The following is an 18,615-nucleotide window of genomic DNA, read 5'->3' as shown; positions in this document are numbered from 1 at the left end:
CCAGGAACTGCTTCCTCCCTGCTCCTGCACTACAGGGTTCCCCTTCCTCAGTGTTCCCTCCCCCCACTCCAGCCAGGGACAGGGACTGTCGTGCCCATCTCAGGGGCATATTGGTCGCCCTGCCCCATGGCAATGTGGTGTAATGCATGCAGGTGTCGGGTCCTGATCCACACTCCATCCTTACCTGAGAGTGAGATATCACACCTCTGGGTGAGGTGCAATACCTCTGTAGCAACCAAGCCCTCAGGGTGCTACAGTTCCATTTATCTTCAGCCTAGGTGACGTATTGCGATACAGGGCCGTGATTTTGGCTATAAAAGGGTCCCCTAGACCCCTACCCCAAGCTTTTTAAGAGAATCATATATGGCGTGCCAGGAGACTCTATGGAATGCTTTCTCAGCATCCAACGAGAGTATCTAATTACAAATTTTTAACTGCATCTAGCCCAGGAAATACTTTGTGCCTAGTAGCAGTGTCTGCTAGTCAGCGGATTATCCCGGCTGTTAATCAAGCTACACCACCTGTAGTTTAGACACTTAATTTTTTCAAATGAAATGCTTCGGGACCATGGGATACTTAGTGAAGAGCATCAGGAGGCACCCCAAGGCATAGGGGCTGGGACTGGCAGTAGGATGCCTTGCGGTGGACAGCCGAGCTCGATCCTTATAAAAGCTTTTTAACTGCCGCAGCTTTAGTGGACGCTACTGGAGCTGGAATTACCGCGGCTGCTGGCATGAGACTTGCCCTCCAATAGATCCTTGTAAATGGATTTAAAGTGTATTCATTCAAATTAGAGAGACAATTTAAATTAAAAAGCTTAGAGCTGCCTCCACCACAGGGGGGCTCGCTCGACCCACCAGCGGACAGGCACCAGTATTGGGAGAGGGGGGCTGGCCGTCAGGGTTCACCGCGGCTCTGGCACAAACCCGGCGACACGGAGGTGGCACGGGCAGGAGCGGACTGGCCGTGTCGGCTTCTCACTTTTTGGATTTTAGAAGGGCATGACATGCCTATATCTGTGTCTCCCCCTCCTTTTACTCCTCCACCTCTTTTATTTTCGCATGACTATATGTACTTGTCACTTTTCCATGTGTTAGTTATGTCTTCTGAGCAGTTTGTCAGCTTTTGGACACCTTTGAAGGTGTTTTCTATGTGTTTCTATGTGTTTTTGTTTGCCGCCATTGGTTTTAACGGTGTTCGAAGGTGTTCGACGAACAGTTCGACGAACAGTTCGGCGAACACACGGGTGTTCGACGAACCGAACCGAACTCGAACACTACCGGGGTGGCTCAACACTACTGTTTACCTGGAAGCACCTGCCTGTTACCTGTCAGCCTACCTGGAGGCTCCTGCCCGTCACTTGCCGTGACCACCTGTCTGCCTACCTGGAGGCTCCTGCCCGTCACTTGCCATGACCACCAGACAGCCTACCTAGAGGCTTGCTGTGACCTCCTGACAGCCTACCTAGAGGCTCCTGCCTGTCACTTGCCGTGACCACCTAGCAGCCTACCTGGAGGCTCCTTCCCGTCACTTGCCGTGAACACCTGACAGCCTACCTAGAGGCTCCCGCCTGTCGCCTTCTGTCTCTGCCAGTTCATCTACCTGGAACTCTCGTCAGCCTGCCTGCTGTGCCCATCTGCAGTATCGGTCAGTCCCAGCCATCTGACCCGTGGGAGTCACCTGCTCTCTTACAAGGTCGTCCCCAAAGTAGCACCTGGTCCCTCTGCTCGATCCCTCCCTGGTCATGGAGTCGTTAGCCGCCGTACGACCTAGGTCGGTCCGAGTTGATACTTAGTTACGCCTCTCTGGGTCCCTCCTTGCACCGCAGCACAGAGGTTCCACCACCTGAATCCATAACAGTTTGCTCGGGCCATAGAACCCGGTGGCCCTCAAGCTCCTTCGCGCTCTGACCTGTACCAGGAGGTTTCTCGTCAGAGATCCCAACAGGAAACAATCCTGAACTTCCTGCGGAGTGTCATCTCCCGCCTGGACACACTGACTGGTCCACCTGTGTCCACCTCAAGTCATGCGACTCCCGCTCCGGCAGCACCGCTGCCCACCAATACCACGGCATCCAACCAAGGTCCCCGGCTTTCTGCACCTCCTCGTTTTGGAGGCAACCCCGCTCTAGCTCGGGGTTTCATAAACCAGTGCACCCTGGTGGCGTTCATCATGTCTCACCTCACTGGAGAAGCACTGGCATGGCTAAATCCCCTGTGGGAGAGAGGGGATCCCCTGGTGTCCGATCTATCGTCTTTCCTCGTTGCTTTCCGGAAAGTCTTTGATGAACCAGGACGAAAATCCTCCTGCCTCTTCCAGTACCTGCTGCCCTTTGGCAACACATTGCTATGGACTTTATTACAGATCTCCCTGTTTCTGCCGGCTGTACAGTTATTTGGGTGGTCGCCGACCGCTTTTCTAAAATGGCCCACTTCATCCCTCTGCCTGGTCTCCCGTCTGCATCTGAGCTGGCTAAGGACTTCTTCCTTCACATCTTCCGTCTCCATGGCCTACCCCTCCACATTATGTTGGATCGAGGGGTTCAATTCACCTCACGCTTCTGGAGAGCTACGTGTAAACTGCTGGATGTCACCCTGGATTTCTCCTCCGCTTACCATCCACAGTCCAATTGCCAAGTGGAGCGTATCAACCAGATCCTTACCAGCTACCTCCGGCACTTTGTTAATGCTCACCATATCGATTGGGTGGACCTCCTACCACGGGCCGAATTCTCCTACAACAACCATGAGAGCGAATCGACTTCCAAGTCCCCGTTCTTTGTAGTCTATGGTCAACATCCCCGGATTCCGTTTCCTGTCTCCGCTTCTGTGGACAACCCTGCCGCGGAGTCTCTGGTCAGCGAATTTTCCACCATTTGGGAAAATACTAGGTCCGCACTTCTTCAGTCCTCCGAGCGGATGAAGAGATATGCTGACAAGAGACGTCTGGATCCCCCTCAATTTCATCCGGGAGACAAGGTTTGGCTCTCCTTCAAACATGTTCAGCTCAAAATACCCTCCTACAAGTTTGGTCCTCGGTTCATCGGTCCATTTGAAGTCCTCAAACAAATCAACCCAGTGGCCTACAAGTTAAAACTCCCGGCCACCTTACGGATTCCCAACTCCTTCCACATATCTCTCCTCAAACCAGTTGTGTTTAATTCTTTTTCCAACAGTCCAGGTACTCCCCCTGCTCCGGTTTCCGCTGAGGACGTTTTTGAGGTAGAGAACATTCTGGCCACCAAGAGGGTAAGAGGAAAAACATTTTTTCTGGTGTATTGGAAAGGGTTTTGCTCAGAGGAGAGAACTTGGGAACCCAGGGAAAACATTCATGCCCCGCTTCTCCTTGAAAAATTTCTTTCTGGTCTAAAAAAGAGGGGGCGTAAAGGGGGGGGGTACTGTAGCATCGGCGTCTCTGCCCCCTGCTAGGCAGAGATGCCGTCCCTCTCACCGCCGCACTCCCCACCCGGAGTCCTCTAGCGCTCCTCTTCCTGCTTCTGCTGGTGCGCACAGCTTCCTTGGCACTGTGCTTAGGGCGCGTACTCCCTCCCTCTTAAAGGGTTCGCGAGCGCCGCCCTAAGGAGTCCCCGGCCAATTGTCGGAGGTCCTCCCATATATAAAGCACCTCCTCCAATATGTAGGTGCCCGAGCAATAGTTGATGCACAGTGTTCTTAACTCTGCTTCAGCCCTCAGGTCCAGCTGCTAGCCTGCCGTCACTTGCCGTGACCACCTGTCTGCCTACCCGGAGGCTCCTGCCTGTCACTTGCCGTGACCACCAGACAGCCTACCTAGAGGCTCCCGCATGTCACTTGCCGTGACCTCCTGACAGCCTACCTAGAGGCTCCTGCCTGTCACTTGCCGTGACCACCTGCCAGCCTACCTGGAGGCTCCCACCTGTTGCCTCCTGTCTCTGCCAGTTCATCTACCTGGAACTCAAACATAAAGATATAAAATTCTAATTTAACAAGTGGGACACAATCGTGAAGTGGAACGAAATTTATTGGATATTTTAAACTTCTTTAAAAAAATAAAAAATGAAAAGTGGGGCGTGCAATATTATTCGGCCCCTTTACTTTCAGTGCAGCAAACTCACTCCAGAAGTTCAGTGAGGATCTCTGAATGATCCAATGTTGTCCTAAATGACTGGTAATGATAAATAGAATCCACCTGTGTGTAATCAAGTCTCCGTATAAATGCACCTGCTCTGTGATAGTCTCACGGTTCTGTTGCAAGTGCAGAGAGCATCATGAAGACCAAGGAACACACCAGGCAGGTCTGAGATGCTGTTGTGGTGAATTTTAAAGCCGGATTTGGATACAAAAAGATTTCCCAAGTTTTAAACATCTCAAGGAGCACTGTGCAAGCGATCATATTGAAATGGAAGGAGTAGCAGACCACTGCAAATCTACCAAGACCCGGCCGTCCCTCTAAACTTTCATCTCGAACAAGGAGAAGACTGATCAGAGATGCAGCCATAAGGCCCATGATCACTCTGGATGAACTGCAGAGATCTACAGCTGAGGTGGGAGAATCTGTCCATAGGACAACAATCAGTTGTACACTGCAAAAATCTGGCCTTTATGGAAGAGTGGCAAGAAGAAAGTAATTTCTCAAAGATATCCATAAAAAGTCTCGTTTGAAATTTGCCACAAGCCAGCTGGGAGACACACCAAACATGTGGAATAAGTTGCTCTTGTCAGATGAAACCAAAATCAAACTCTTTGGCCACAATGCAAAACGATATGTTTGGCATAAAAGCAACACAGCGCATCACCCTCAAAACACCATCCCCACTGTCAAACATGGAGGCGGCAGCATCATGGTTTGGACCTGCTTTTCTTCAGCAAGGACACGGAAGATGGTTAAAATTGATGGGAAGATGGACAGAGCAAAACATAGGACCTTTCTGGAAGAAAACCTGTTGGAGTCTGCAAAAGACCTGAGACTGGGACGGAGATTTATCTTCCAACAAGACAATGCTCCCAAACATAAAGCAAAATCTATAATGGAATGGTTCAAAAGTAAACGTTTCCAGGTGTTAGAATGGCCAAGTCAAAGTCCAGACCTGAATCCAATCGAGAATCTGTGGAAAGAGTTGAAAACTGCTGTTCACAAACGCCCTCCATCCAACCTCAATGAGCTCGAACTGTTTTGCAAGGAAGAATGGGAAAGAATTTCAGCCTTTCGATGTGCAAAACTGATAGAGACATACCCCAAGTGACTTGCAGTTGTAATCGCAGCAAAAGGTGGCGCTACAAAGTATTAACTCAAGGGGGCCAAATAATATTGCGCGCCCCACTTTTCATTTTTCATTTTTTTTTAAAAGTTTAAAATATCCAATAAATTTTGTTCCACTTCACAATTGTGTCCCACTTGTTGTTGATTCTTCCCCAAAAAATTAGAATTTTATATCTTTATGTTTGAAGCCAGAAATGTGGCAAAATGTAGAAAAGTTCAAGGGGGTCAAATATTTTCACAATGCGTTCATCACTAATCTACACATATTCCCAAAATTTATTTAGTTGGATCCGGGGCAGGACGAAGTAGGGTCCGAGCAGAATCCTGACCCTCGTCACCAGACGTTAACCACGGTGAGGGGAGTTGATCCCGATGAGACTCAGATACCTTTGGCGCATGCAGACTGTACTGTGCTGTCAGGGCAGGAAGAGGAGGAAGGTGACTTTCAGCGCGAGGAATAGGAAAACAGAGAGGATGATGATGAGGTTGTAGATCCCACTTGGTGTGAACCCAGAGGGACGCAGCTGAGTATCTCATCTGAGGAGGTGGATGAGGTGAATGAGGAAGAAGACGAGGATGCTACTTTGTGGCCTACGGCACAGACAGAGTGATGCAACCACGGCAAGCACTGCATCCTTAGCCACAACTGTGGCCAGCAGCGGTCTCGGGTCTGCAGCTTGCCGAGGCGGCAAGGGTTGACTAACCTGGGCCTTTTTAGACACCGCAAAAGATGAGACAACTCATGTTATCTGCTAACTTTGCAAACAAATATTCAATAGAGGGAAAAATTGAATAATTTGACTACTGCATACATGAACAGTCTCATGTGCGATCAGCATGCGTTACTCTGGCAATCTCGCTGCGATAAAATCAGTGGTCCAGCAGGCCTCAAAAGCCATCGGCCACCAAATCAACCATATCAGCATTCTTCCTCCTCCGTCACCATGCCAAATGTTCTCACGCAGGTCTTCGACCGCAAAACCTCCATTTGTTTAATTGCTCCATTCAGGCTGAGTGAGAGCTGTAACAGGGCTGTAACGGAAGTGGACATACCTGCTGATTTGCTTCACCGAGCACACCATATCTTTCTCAATCCACCGTAATAGCTCCACCTGCACTTCACTCATAATCCATCAGTTTGTCGTGTTCACCCTACTCCACCCTCTCTCAGCACTGCCGCCAGAGCCCTCGGTCCTGCTGTTGTGGTCGCAAAAAAATGTTTTTCCTTCTACACATGACAAAGCCAAGAGGTTGAACTCCACCATCTCCAATTTGCTGGGCATGGAAATGCTGCCTTTCCATCTGGTGGATACAGATGGTTTCCGAACCCTGATGGCCATTACAGTCCCCCAGTACCAGTTGCCCAGTCACCATTACTTCTCTAAGAAAGCTATGCCTGCGCTACACCAGCATGTCACAGATAACATCACCTGTTCCTTTACTAAATCTATGTCTGCCAAGGTGTACTTCACCACAGACACCTGGACAAGTAAGCATGGCCAGGGGCATTAGATCTCAGTGATTGGGCACTGGGTGACTCTGGTAGCTGCAAGGGCAAGTGGGGAAGGGGCAGCTCCACAATTCTTGGAATCCCCAAGGTTTTAGGGACAAATCTTTGTATTTAACACTTCCTCCACTGCTTCTGCCTCCTTCACCTCCTCTAGGGCCTCCACCTGAGCCCTCAACCTCTGCCTTAATGAGACACATGTTCCAGGAGTGCAGAGCGAATCCCCAACACCTCCATACTGCGCAGCCAGGGCTCATCGCAATCAGGCAGTGTTAAAATTAATATGCCTTGGATATCACAGACATAAGAGTGAACAGCTATCCAGGTTCAGTTTGATCAATGGCTGTCTCCGCTAAACCTGGAGCCAGGGAAGGCCATGTGCAATTATGGTGCGAACCAGGTGGCCTGAGCTTGCCTGTCATGCCTTGGAGGTTTTCTCATGCCCCGCAGCCAGCATGCTCTCAGAACTTGTCTTCAGCACTGCTGGCGTCCTGATGGATAAGTGCAGCCGGCTGTTACCTGGAAGTGTAGACGGCCTAACTTTCATGAAGATAAACAAGTCATGGATCTTCAAGGACTTTTGCACCCCAACCACAGACTGTACAGACTAGGACATTTTGTAGTTTTTAATGTGCTGCATTTATCTCGTGAAATTGTAGTCTTTGATATCTTTGTCATGACTTCTGTGCCTGCTGTTGCTGCTGCAGAGGTTAACAATAATTTTTCTAAATGTGGAGACTCCTGGTTGGGTCTCCATTTGCTGGGTTGGCTGTAGTGGAAGAGGTGTTGGTCCCAATTATACTATTTCTACTCTGGTGAAATTGATGCAATTTTGTTGATGTCTGCCCCTAATTTTTGGAAATGTGAAGACTCCTGATTGGGTCTCCATCTGCTGAGTTGGCTGTAATGGAAGAGATGTTGGTCCCCATTTTACTATTTCTAATCTGATGAAATTCATGCCATTTTGCTGGTGTCCGCACATAATTTTTGAAAATGTGAAGCCTCAAGGTTGGGTCTCCCTTATGTGTGTTGTCAGTAGCAGTTGACAACTGTGTTAATATCCTTAAATTTTTGTACCAACAGTACTCTGTGAAACAGATTTTTCTGCCACCTGATTGTGGCTGAGCAGAAAAGCAGCTTGAGCTGTGGCATGTGGTTATCAGGGCTCCCAGCACAGCAGGTCTACACCGATCCCTCACCCATCTTGTCTTAATTTTAAGTTCAATTCAAAGGTATAAATGCTGGCCCAATCCCTCCAACATCATGCATGGCCCATAACTGACTGCTGCTGTGCCATTATAAAATTTGTACTTTGGGTCAATTGATGCCACTTTTCCTGGTGCCTGCCCCTAATTTGAGCTGTTTTAGCAGCTTTTGGGCCCATTTGAAGGTGTTGTGTATGTGTTTGGTTTTGCCTCCCATTGAATCCAATGGGGTTCGGTATGTTCGACGAACGGATCGGCAAACTATTCAGCGAACATTGGGAAGTTCGCCTAGCTGTCACAAACCGATCATTTAAAGGTTCGCTCATCTTTACTTTTTAGTAACTTTTATTTAGAAATACAATCTTAAACTTCTCACCAAAAGGTTCACCACATCCCCTTTTCTTGTCATTTTTAAGTTTTGGAATAAGTACTAGAAATGGTGTTATTAATGGCGTAAAACATTGATAAATTTGGCTTGTCATTTACTTTAATAAAACATCACAAATTGAGCAAAAAAAATGGCAAAAAACACTGAAAAATGTTCTCCATATACTACTTATATTACTAGTTACAACAGCTGTTCTAAAAGGTTTGTGTTATATAAAACTACCCATACATGCTCATATTATTTGAGAGGTGCTTCGGTCTTTAAATGTTCAATAATCATGACATCTTTCAATTTGTTGCTAGTTTCCCTACAATCACTACATAAAAATCTTAAATAAATAAAAGTACACAAAAACAATCATTTTTCATTGTCAGTGTGCAATGTGTCAACTTTCTGTTGTCACAATGGTTTTGGGTTTTTCATTTAATCATATCCTTAGGGAAGCATGTTGACAGACTGCCACACAGCTTGTCTGCATTATGACAGAGAGTTTTCCCAATTGCTGCCAAACTCATGATTCTTCCTCATCTAACATTGAAGTGCTATCTTTCTTTTCATGTTGTCTGCATTGTGTGATAAAGTGCTATGTTGTGTTGCTAAGGCATTATCTACAAGGATACAGAATTTTTAAAGAAAAGGAAATCATCAGTACTCCAGAATTTCTGTCTCTTTTCAGTATCCTATTCTAATCTCCTTTGTTCCTTGCCAATTATTTGTAAATATTACAGTTAATACGATTTTAATAAAAAAAAATGTGTTAAGAAAAAGTATCCAATGCTTTTGGGTATAGTGGAAAAAAAATTACTAAGTCGTGTAAAATCATAATAAATGGAGAGAACAAAATCTTTATAATGTATGACTTCCATTAAAGGAAATGTAATTCACACAATTTTTTATATGAATTATTAACACTCTAAACTGCTTTTTTTTATATATATTTTATTATTTCTGTCTTGCCTGAACTGTCCTTCAAAGGTGTGAACGGCAGCTGCAGAGATTTGCTTTACCGTAACGAGCTGGACATAAGGTTCTAAAACCCAAGGGTAAAACCTCATAGGCAACTGCCCTTATGCAGCTTAAAAACTCACCCACGTATCAATACGGTGTCATCTTTCATTAATTTGTAATGCTTCATTTTATTTAAATGAAGAGAGACTTTTTGTAGTCAAAAGTAAAAAAACAACCTTTTTTGAGTATATGTAACATAAAAAGTAGATTTTTTAATAATATATTTCATTTAAATGTCTTAAATGAGAATCACTCCTACATATTAAAATTCATTAAGTTGAAATTACATTTCATCTAATACTATCTAAATTAAGCAGTTTATCATCTATGGATAGGTGATAAATTTTGTCTATGAACAACCTTTTAAAGGGAATTGTCACGAGGTTTTTGCTACCATATCTGAGAGCACCATGATTTTAGACATAGATCCTAATTAGATCAATGTATCATTTACTGGACTGCGTTTTGTATTTTCTGATAAATTTGCTGAATTTTCTAAAAAATATTAGACAAATTTTTCCCCAAAATTTGATTTAAAATAAATTCACACAAATTATATATAGGAGAGAGAGAAAGAGGACCCCGCTGTTCATAATAATAACTTATAGAATACAGAAGAGGACCCTGCTGACCAAAAGAGGTTACATGCTAGTGAAGAGAGAGAGGACCTCACTAATTATAAAAACTTACACTTTATAGGAGAGAGAGAGTGGACCTTACTAAACATAAGAGCTTACACACTACAGAAGAGAGAGAGGTCCCCACTGATTATAAGATCTTACACTTTACAGGTGAAAGAGCGAGATGATTCTGCTGATCATAAGAGCTTACACTGCAGAAGAAAAAGAGAACCCTGCTTATCAAAAGGGCTTACTCTCTACAGGAGCGAGAGAGTAAGAGATCTTACTGATTTCAGAAGCGAGAAAGGACATTACTGACCATAAGATCTTATACTATACAAAAGAGAGACTTACCAAGTGACTCTGGAGATGGAAAATGACTCTGCCATACAAACTGTGCTCTGCTGGGAACCGCTGATCTGTGATGGCTCAGGTACTGACCACCACTGTATAAGGTATAATATTTCGTTAAATGTCATAACTGTAGGACATTATGGGGAGCCCGGCAACACAAAAATTACATTAGCTTGCTCTCTGATAGTTTAGCAGTGAGTTAAATGGTGCCAGGCAAGGGGAAAAATGTGAATTGCATCTCAAAGTGTTCGAATTTGCATAAAATGTCGAATTTCAGGAAAATTTGACTGGAACTTAATCCTCCACGTATTCCCTTTAAAATAGCAAAATCAATTCAAAATAAATGGAATAATAGGAGCTAAAGATAAAAAGCCATGATTAATCATAAATAATAGTGTCAAATAATATAATAAATAGGGAACTGATGCACAAGAAAAGTTTGATCAGTGCAGAGTATGACAATAAAAGCAATCTAGTTCCTTAGCAGGACCTTTATAGTGGTTCACTGGGCCAAAAAATGCATGATTGGGCAGCCAGTGTGGTAGCCTCTGATATTTTCTGTGTTAGAAGAGACAAGAGATCACCTAGTGTACCATCCACATAGACAAAATTACTTTACAACTGTATGGGATACATTGTCCATACAGCCAGCCCCAGTCATCCTGTCCATCATCCAGTAACAGTGATTGCTCCAAGAACATTGCAGGAGGATCAGCACTGTGCATCCACTCTGACTTCTCAAGACCAGTAATGAAATGTCGGTCAGCCTTTCATCAGATAGATGAACATCTGATAGAATGCTATTCCCATTGGTAAATAATATAGTAATGGCTGCAGGATCATTTTTACAGCATGGACTCAATTGTTAACTATTAGTATTTTACACAGGATCACACAACATCGTGTATAGGTGAACAGGCAATAAGGCTGTGGGCCCACTATGCGTTTTTCAAGCGCTTTTGATGCAGAATTTCCGCAGCAGAAACGCTTTAAAAACGCTTGGTAATACGTGCCCCATGGTTCCCAATGCAAATCCGCATGTTCTGTGCACATGCTGCAGAATTTTCCGCAGCAGATTTTCCTTTCGGAAAAATCTGCATCATGTCCATTATTTGTGCGTTTCCGCATGCGGATTTGAGGTCACAATGCATTTGAAAAACGCAAGTCAAATCCGCATGCAAAAACGCTTAAAAAACGCGTGTAAAATCAGCAAGCGTTTTCACTACCAAGGATATGCAGAAACGCTGCAGGAAATTTTCTGCATCTTGGGCACATAGCCCAAGGGTAGACCTCTGCAGTGAAATGGTTACATGAAGCTGTATTTTCTAAGAAAATAAGATTTTATTTGACTATTTCATTGTGGTCCTGTTCCTCTGCTCACTGTGTTGCAGAGAAAATAACAGAAAAATTTGGAGGAGCTGCAGATAGTAGTGAAAAAATGATGTAGGCAGCTGCAGGGCTACTGCTAAGGCTGAGGAATCCGCAGGGAACATACATGGTCAGTCTCTTCAATGGGGCTTACCCAGTACTGTATATATCTGACAGAGGCCAGTGATGGATGCAATAGACTTGCATCACCCACATGCTGTTAATAAATGCATACATTTTAATGGATACTTTAAAAAAAAAGTTGGAAGGTTGTCCAAATTAGAAATACTGGATTAAGGAACACTTTCAGCTAATTGTCAGCACATTGTTCCATCTGTTTTAAATCATGAGCTTTAAAACCATCAGTTGATTAATTTACTTAATTATTAATGTATATAAAAACCATTCATTAGCAATTAGCAAAAGGTGAGTCACCTTTATAAACAGCTTTGCTGCAGTCTTTTTAAGAATGTGTACTGAATTTGCTTTACAAGTTCTGTGTCATGAATGGCACATTGAAGGTGGAAGGTCCTGGTACAGATTTTACATTGGGACATGGACGTTTCAAGTTACACATCTATTTACATAGCTAATAATAAATTTGACAAAAATACTGTAAAGAGAGTGGTTTCATACAGCTTTTTTGCCGTAGACTGTAATCAATTCCTTTTCTATATTGATCATAGACTTTCATTTAAAGACCCCATTAATATATTGGTGTAAAGTCTGCCAGAGACCATTAGCTCAAAAAGGCTTCTTTGGACACACTTGGCACTAGTTATTCCATTTAGCAGGTCCCCGAGGAACCCTGGCCTTCACCCTTTAAGCCCCTATATGGTGATCTGGACTTATAACAGGGTCCACTAGGGTGCTTCTTAAGCAGGGCTGCTGGACGGAGGAGAGAATCTGAGGTGAGAGAAATTAAACAAAGCTGGGTCAGTATGAGAAGGAACAAAATTGGGACAGAATCATAAAATAAAACCATAATCATTAGACTAGGTGCGATCAAATACCAGAAGGACAGACAAACAATGAGGTCAAAAAGGCCAGGTCAATGTCAGGAGTGATCATAGATCATACAATTTCATGATAAGCCCTGTAAGTAACAGGATATCAAATACGTAAAATGCCAAAGTCAAGGCAGCGTCCTGGTACAATATCTGCCAGAATGCTGAGGGATTAAGTAGTGTGTAGTAATGCCCCATTTGCCAAAGCTGGGAGATCATTACACTTGCAGTGCTGCTTGACAGCACACGCACCCATCAGCTTTTCTGGGCAGAATCACAGATCTCCTCCAGAATGATCCCTGACTTGACAGTGACTGCAGTCTGTCTGAAGCAGATGTAGCTGAGCCAGAGGTGTGAGGGTTGGTAACTTAAAGTGGATTCTATTTGCACAAAATAATCACCACAATAGGGCTTGTCTGGCAATACATGCTGTAACTAAATAAAAAAAGAGGTTTTCTCAGAAATAGCCAAAAACTCCATGTCCCAAGAAACACCATTTACTTTAAAAATAATACTTGTACCAGATATTAACATTGATAAACAAGCCTAAGTTCCATGGGTGTCAATGGTGACATGACCAGTAAGAAAGGGAGAGAGAGAAAGATAAAGTGAACTTCTAATGACATTGAGAGATCAATGTACCCGCTCCTGCAATATCATTAGGATCTCCCTGCACAGGCACGTCATTGCCCAGATAGCCCACAATTTTAGAAAGGTATAAATGTAATAAGAATTAAAGGGGTTTCATACTCATACCTTTTTGTTAGGGTCAAATATTTTGCTGACAGGTCCTCTTAAATGCTTATTAGCATATTTGTATTGCTCAAGGCAATTAATTGGGTCTCTAAAGAGGATATTTCACGCCAATTTTTTTTTATTTGATTTGTAGGGATTTGATTCACTGCAAATCAATTCACAATTAGTGATGAGCGAACGTGCTCGCCACTGCTCGGCACTCACCTGAGTATCATGATGCTCGAAAAGTTTGGCGAGTATTTCCGGGTTGCTCGGGCGGGAACTCGAGTCCCCTCCCTGCATGTTTGGCTCTCTTTAGAGAGCTAATGAACATGCAGGGATTGTCTGCCACACACGGTAATGCCATAGCCATGCTGGTTGTAGGCATTACAGTGATTGGCTGGCCGCACAGCGTTATCAGGTCTATATAAGACCTGGCGCCGCTATGCTCATCACAGCCTACACTGGAAACAGGCAGAGTAGGGATAGCTGCTGCTGACTCAGGGAGAGATTTGCTTCTTCATAGTTAGCATAGGTATTCCACAACATATACAGTATATATATCCATCTGAAGTAACAGTCCTTCTAAAGACTAATCCAGTTGCATATATTCAGTGGTGATAGCAGGAGTTAGGCAGGCAGGCAGTGTATGTGGCAAACTGCATTGCATATAGTGCAAGAGGGTCTGACGCGCCCCCTGGGCCTGTGCTGTGCAGGGGGATACCCGGAGCCGGATCGCTGGGGGTTGTAGTTCTCCGTGGCGGTGACCCGGTCCGTGCCCAGGGCGGTCAAACCAGTGGCAGTCTTAGGTAATAACAATGTCCGACTACGCCACCCGTGGATTGCGGTCAGTGAGGACCGCCGCTGCGCTGCAGACCGCTGAGGCTGATGTTGTTTGCGCAGCCGAGTATGGGATAACTCCCCACGGGAGAAGTATTGCCTCAGGGCAGCTAGTGTGGAAGATGGGAGTGATGGTGTGAGCGTCCCAATAGTAATGGTGCTGGTGCGGCAAGGAATCACAGAGACGTGTGGTGCAGTTCAGGGTCTTTACTGATGGTATAAAGCAGACCCTCCCGGGAGTACTGGTTAGCAGTAGGGGCCTGGTCAGTCTGTGAGCAAGCAGGATCTCCCCTGGCCAGGTGGAGTTGTAGGCCTCCCCTACTATCTGCACTCTTTCCTGGCTACCTTGCTCTATGCGGGTAGAAGTAGCCCACGTCCCTGAGTATAACGTGTGGTGCTCACCCGTATGGCCGGTGACTTGGGGCCTTCCGTTAGCCTTCGCTTCACGATGGCGGTGCTGGTCCCTTGCTTGTGACCGTGCCTTCGGGTTTCTAAGGCCAGAGGACATGGAATCCCCTGCCGGTTGGATTCTGCTGCTGGACCTGGATGTCCCCACAGCCTCGGACTCCGTGTCCGGGTTAGTGTCTTCAGCCAAGGCGAGCTTTCTAGCTTCCAGCCTCTGGCACTCGCTCCTGCTCCTACAGAGCTCCTGTTGTCACTTCCCCTGTGTCTGGAACTCAACTCTTTCTCACTTAATCCCGCCCCAGACCCAGTTTATAAGGGCAGATTCCTCCCCTGACAGGTCTGGGCGGGCAGTGTTGCATGCTTAGGGATCCTGACCAGAGAAACCTCCCACTTGCTCTCAGACATAATATCTCTACTACTGTGGCAACCAGACCCCTGGGGTGTCACAGGTCCATAGCACGTTCCTGCTGCTGCTGTTCTTACAGATATTTGGAGACATAACCCCAGACATCAGGGGCCAGGACAATTTTTGTTTTTTAACTTAACCCTAGTTATTTGCTTAAAAACCAAGGCAGGCAGGGCATGTGACAGACTGCAGTTCATGATACAGCACAAGAGGGTCCATTGCATGTTCAACTTCTGAGTGATCCTGCGTTGACAAATATTTGATACCCTCAGGTATCAGGGGCAAGGGCAATTTTTGTTTTATCTTAATCCTGGTTATTTGCTTAAAAAGCAATCCAGAGTACACAATTTTTCTGCTCCATTTGCTTGTTAGCACTGCAGAATACAGCCAGATCCTTTCCATATTACAGCGATAAAAATCCAGAAATTTGAACTGAACGTGGAAAATATTGACCTCCTTTTCCAAGTTGTTGCAGTGTGTCGGTCAAGCTATACACACGAGGTCTCTGTGAGGAATGGTATTAGTAAACTACAGGCCTGCTATTTAAAACCGTGGTTCTCAATCAGACATATCACATATAACTGCGTTCCAAAATCAACCATTTCTGCCTTCCATTTTGTTGCAGTGTGTCAGTCAAGCTATTCACACTAGGTCTCTGTGAAGAATAGTATTAGTAAACTACAGGCCTGCTATTTAAAACCGTGGTTCTCTGTCAGAGGTATCACAAGTAACAGCATTCCAAAATCAGCCATTTCTGCCTTCCATTTCCATTTCGTTGTAGTGTGTCGGTCAAGCTATTCACACTTTTTCTCTGTGAAGAATAGTATTAGTAAACTACAGGCCTGCTATTTAAAACCGTGGTTCTCTGTCAGAGGTATCACAAGTAACAGCATTCCAAAATCAGCCATTTCTGCCTTCCATTTCCATTTTGTTGTAGTGTGTCGGTCAAGCTATTCACACTTTTTCTCTGTGAAGAATAGTATTAGTAAACTACAGGCCTGCTATTTAAAACCGTGGTTCTCTGTCAGATGTATCACATATAACTGCATACCAAAATAAGCCATTTCTGCCTTCCATTTTGTTGCAGTGTGTCAGTCAAGATATTCACACAAGGTCTCCGTGAAGAATAGTATTAGTAAACCTCAGGCCTGCTATTTAAAATCGTGGTTCTCTGTCAGACGTATCACAAGTAACAGCGTTCCAAAATCCGACATTTCTGCCTACTATTTCGTTGCAGTGTGTCGGTCAAGCTATTCACACTAGTTCTTTGTGTTTTTTAAAGACTCTGCAGATAACCCCAAAAAGGCCATTTGCACCACCTGCCAGGACAGCATCAGCAGGGGTAGCAAAACTAACAGCCTGACCAACATCAGCATTATCATGCACATGCCAGCAAAGCACCCGACTAAGTGGTCCAAATCCCAGGGTCCAGAAACAGTGTCTGCGGGTGACACCACTGCTTCTTCCGCTGTTGTGCGTACACGCCAATCCCCTGTCCATGGCACATGCAAAGATGCCTCCCACCCTGCACGTGTCATTGCACACTCTGAACTAGCAGCATCAGCAAGCACGTCCACATCCTTGTCCCAACACAGCGTTCATTTGTCCATACCTCAGTTCTTGGAATGCAAGCGCAAATACGCAGCCAATGCCCCACAGGACACACTACTAAACTCACACATTTCTCGAATGCTTGCGCTCAAAATGTTGCCTTTTAGGCTTGTGGAGATGGAAGCTTTTTGCAACCTGATGGTGGCAGCCGTCCCTTAGTACTTGGTCTCCAGCCACCACTATTTCTACCGGTGTGCCATCCCTGCATTACACGAGCACGTGTCCCACAACATTAGCCGTGCCTTCAACAACGCAGTTACTGGGAAAGTCCACCTAACCACGAACACATGGACAAGTGCTTGTAGGCAGGGACGGTACATCTTGCTGATGGCACACTGGGTTAATATAGTGGAAGTCGGACCAGTCAACCGTGGGACGGAACACGTCTTCCCGACGCCAAGGATTGCAGGCCCTGGGTCAATCAGGGTTGCCCAAAAATTCCACAGCTCCTGCACCTCCTCCTCTTCTTCAGCCTCCATCTCCAAAATGACCACATTAGTCAGAAGCTGGAAGCACTGCAGCACTGCCTCGGCCAAGCAGCAACAGGTAGTGCTGAAGCTAATATGTTTAGGTGACAAACCGCACAATGCTGAAAAGTTGTAGACAGCTCTGAAAGAGCAGGCAGATCTGTGGCCGACACCGCTGACCCTACAGCCAGGCATGGTCATATGCAACAATGGCCGGAACCTGGTGGCGGCTCTGAGGCGAGTCGAGCTCACACACGTACCATGCCTGGCCCATGTGCTTAACCTAGTAGTTCAGCGGTTTCTCAAAACCTACCCAGATCTGTCGGATCTGCTTGTAAAAGTACGCCGAATGTGTGCCCATTTGAGAAAGTCAGCTACAGCTTCCGCCGCCCTTGCCGTGCTTCAGCAGAGTTTGCAGATTCCGGCTCACCGACTGGTGTGCAATGTCCCCACGTGTTGGAACTCTACATTGTAGATGTTTGAAAGGATTTGTGAGCAGAAAAGGGTAGTTGTTGACTACCAGCATCAATAAGGCCCTCGGTATTCAGGTCAGACTCCACACATAAGACCTCAGGAGTGGACATGTATGTCAGACATCTGTAACCATCCTCCAAAACTTTGAGGACTTCACAAAGATGGTGAGCGGCGATGACGCCATAATTAGCATCACCATCCCGCTTCTCCGTCTTCTGAAACGCTCTCTGCTCACAATTAAAGAGGATGCATTGCAGGCGGAGCATGATGACATGGAGCAAGGAACCATACAGGGTGATTCCACACAGCCCAACCTCATGTCATTCCAATGTGGATTGAGTGACAATGAGAAAGAGGAGGAGGAGGAAGAACAGGAGCTAGTGTCATGCACTATAGACGGTACTACCTGCACAACTGTCATATCGTCTGTTCAGTGTGGATGGCCTGAGGACAGGGAGGAGGAGGAGGAGGAAGAGGATGAGGAGGAGAGCATGGTCAGTCGTACTCTTGGTGAGGACACGGAAGCCTTGCCTGTTAGGAGTCTGGCACATATGACTGAGTTTATGTTATGCTGCTTTTTCCGTGACCCTCGCATTGTCCAAATTTTGGGTGACAGTCATTACTGGTTGGTGACCCTTCTAGACCCACGCTACAAGGAGAGCTTTCCGTCTCTTATTCCCAGGACAGGCCGGACAGGCCTAATAAAATGGGCAGTAGCAGAATGTCCTTGTTGTGGAATTACACTGTGTTCCAAATTATTATGCAAATAATATTTTCTCAGATTTTCCCAAATTACCTATATGAATTGCAGTCATTGTAATTTTCCAGTCAAATAACTATTAGAGTACAATTGAAAGGTTTTTGTACAAACTGCCTATGATAACAGTATATTTTTAAAAAATAAAAAACTCAAACTGCACTCAAAATGCATGTTCCAAATTATTATGCACAGCAGAGTTTTCAACCTTTTCATTTTAATAAA

This window comes from Phyllobates terribilis, unplaced genomic scaffold (assembly GCF_046119375.1).
Source record: "Phyllobates terribilis strain yellow unplaced genomic scaffold, ASM4611937v1 Scaffold_11__3_contigs__length_659146591, whole genome shotgun sequence".
Taxonomy (NCBI): domain Eukaryota; kingdom Metazoa; phylum Chordata; class Amphibia; order Anura; family Dendrobatidae; genus Phyllobates; species Phyllobates terribilis.
This window is presented reverse-complemented; position numbering follows the sequence as displayed.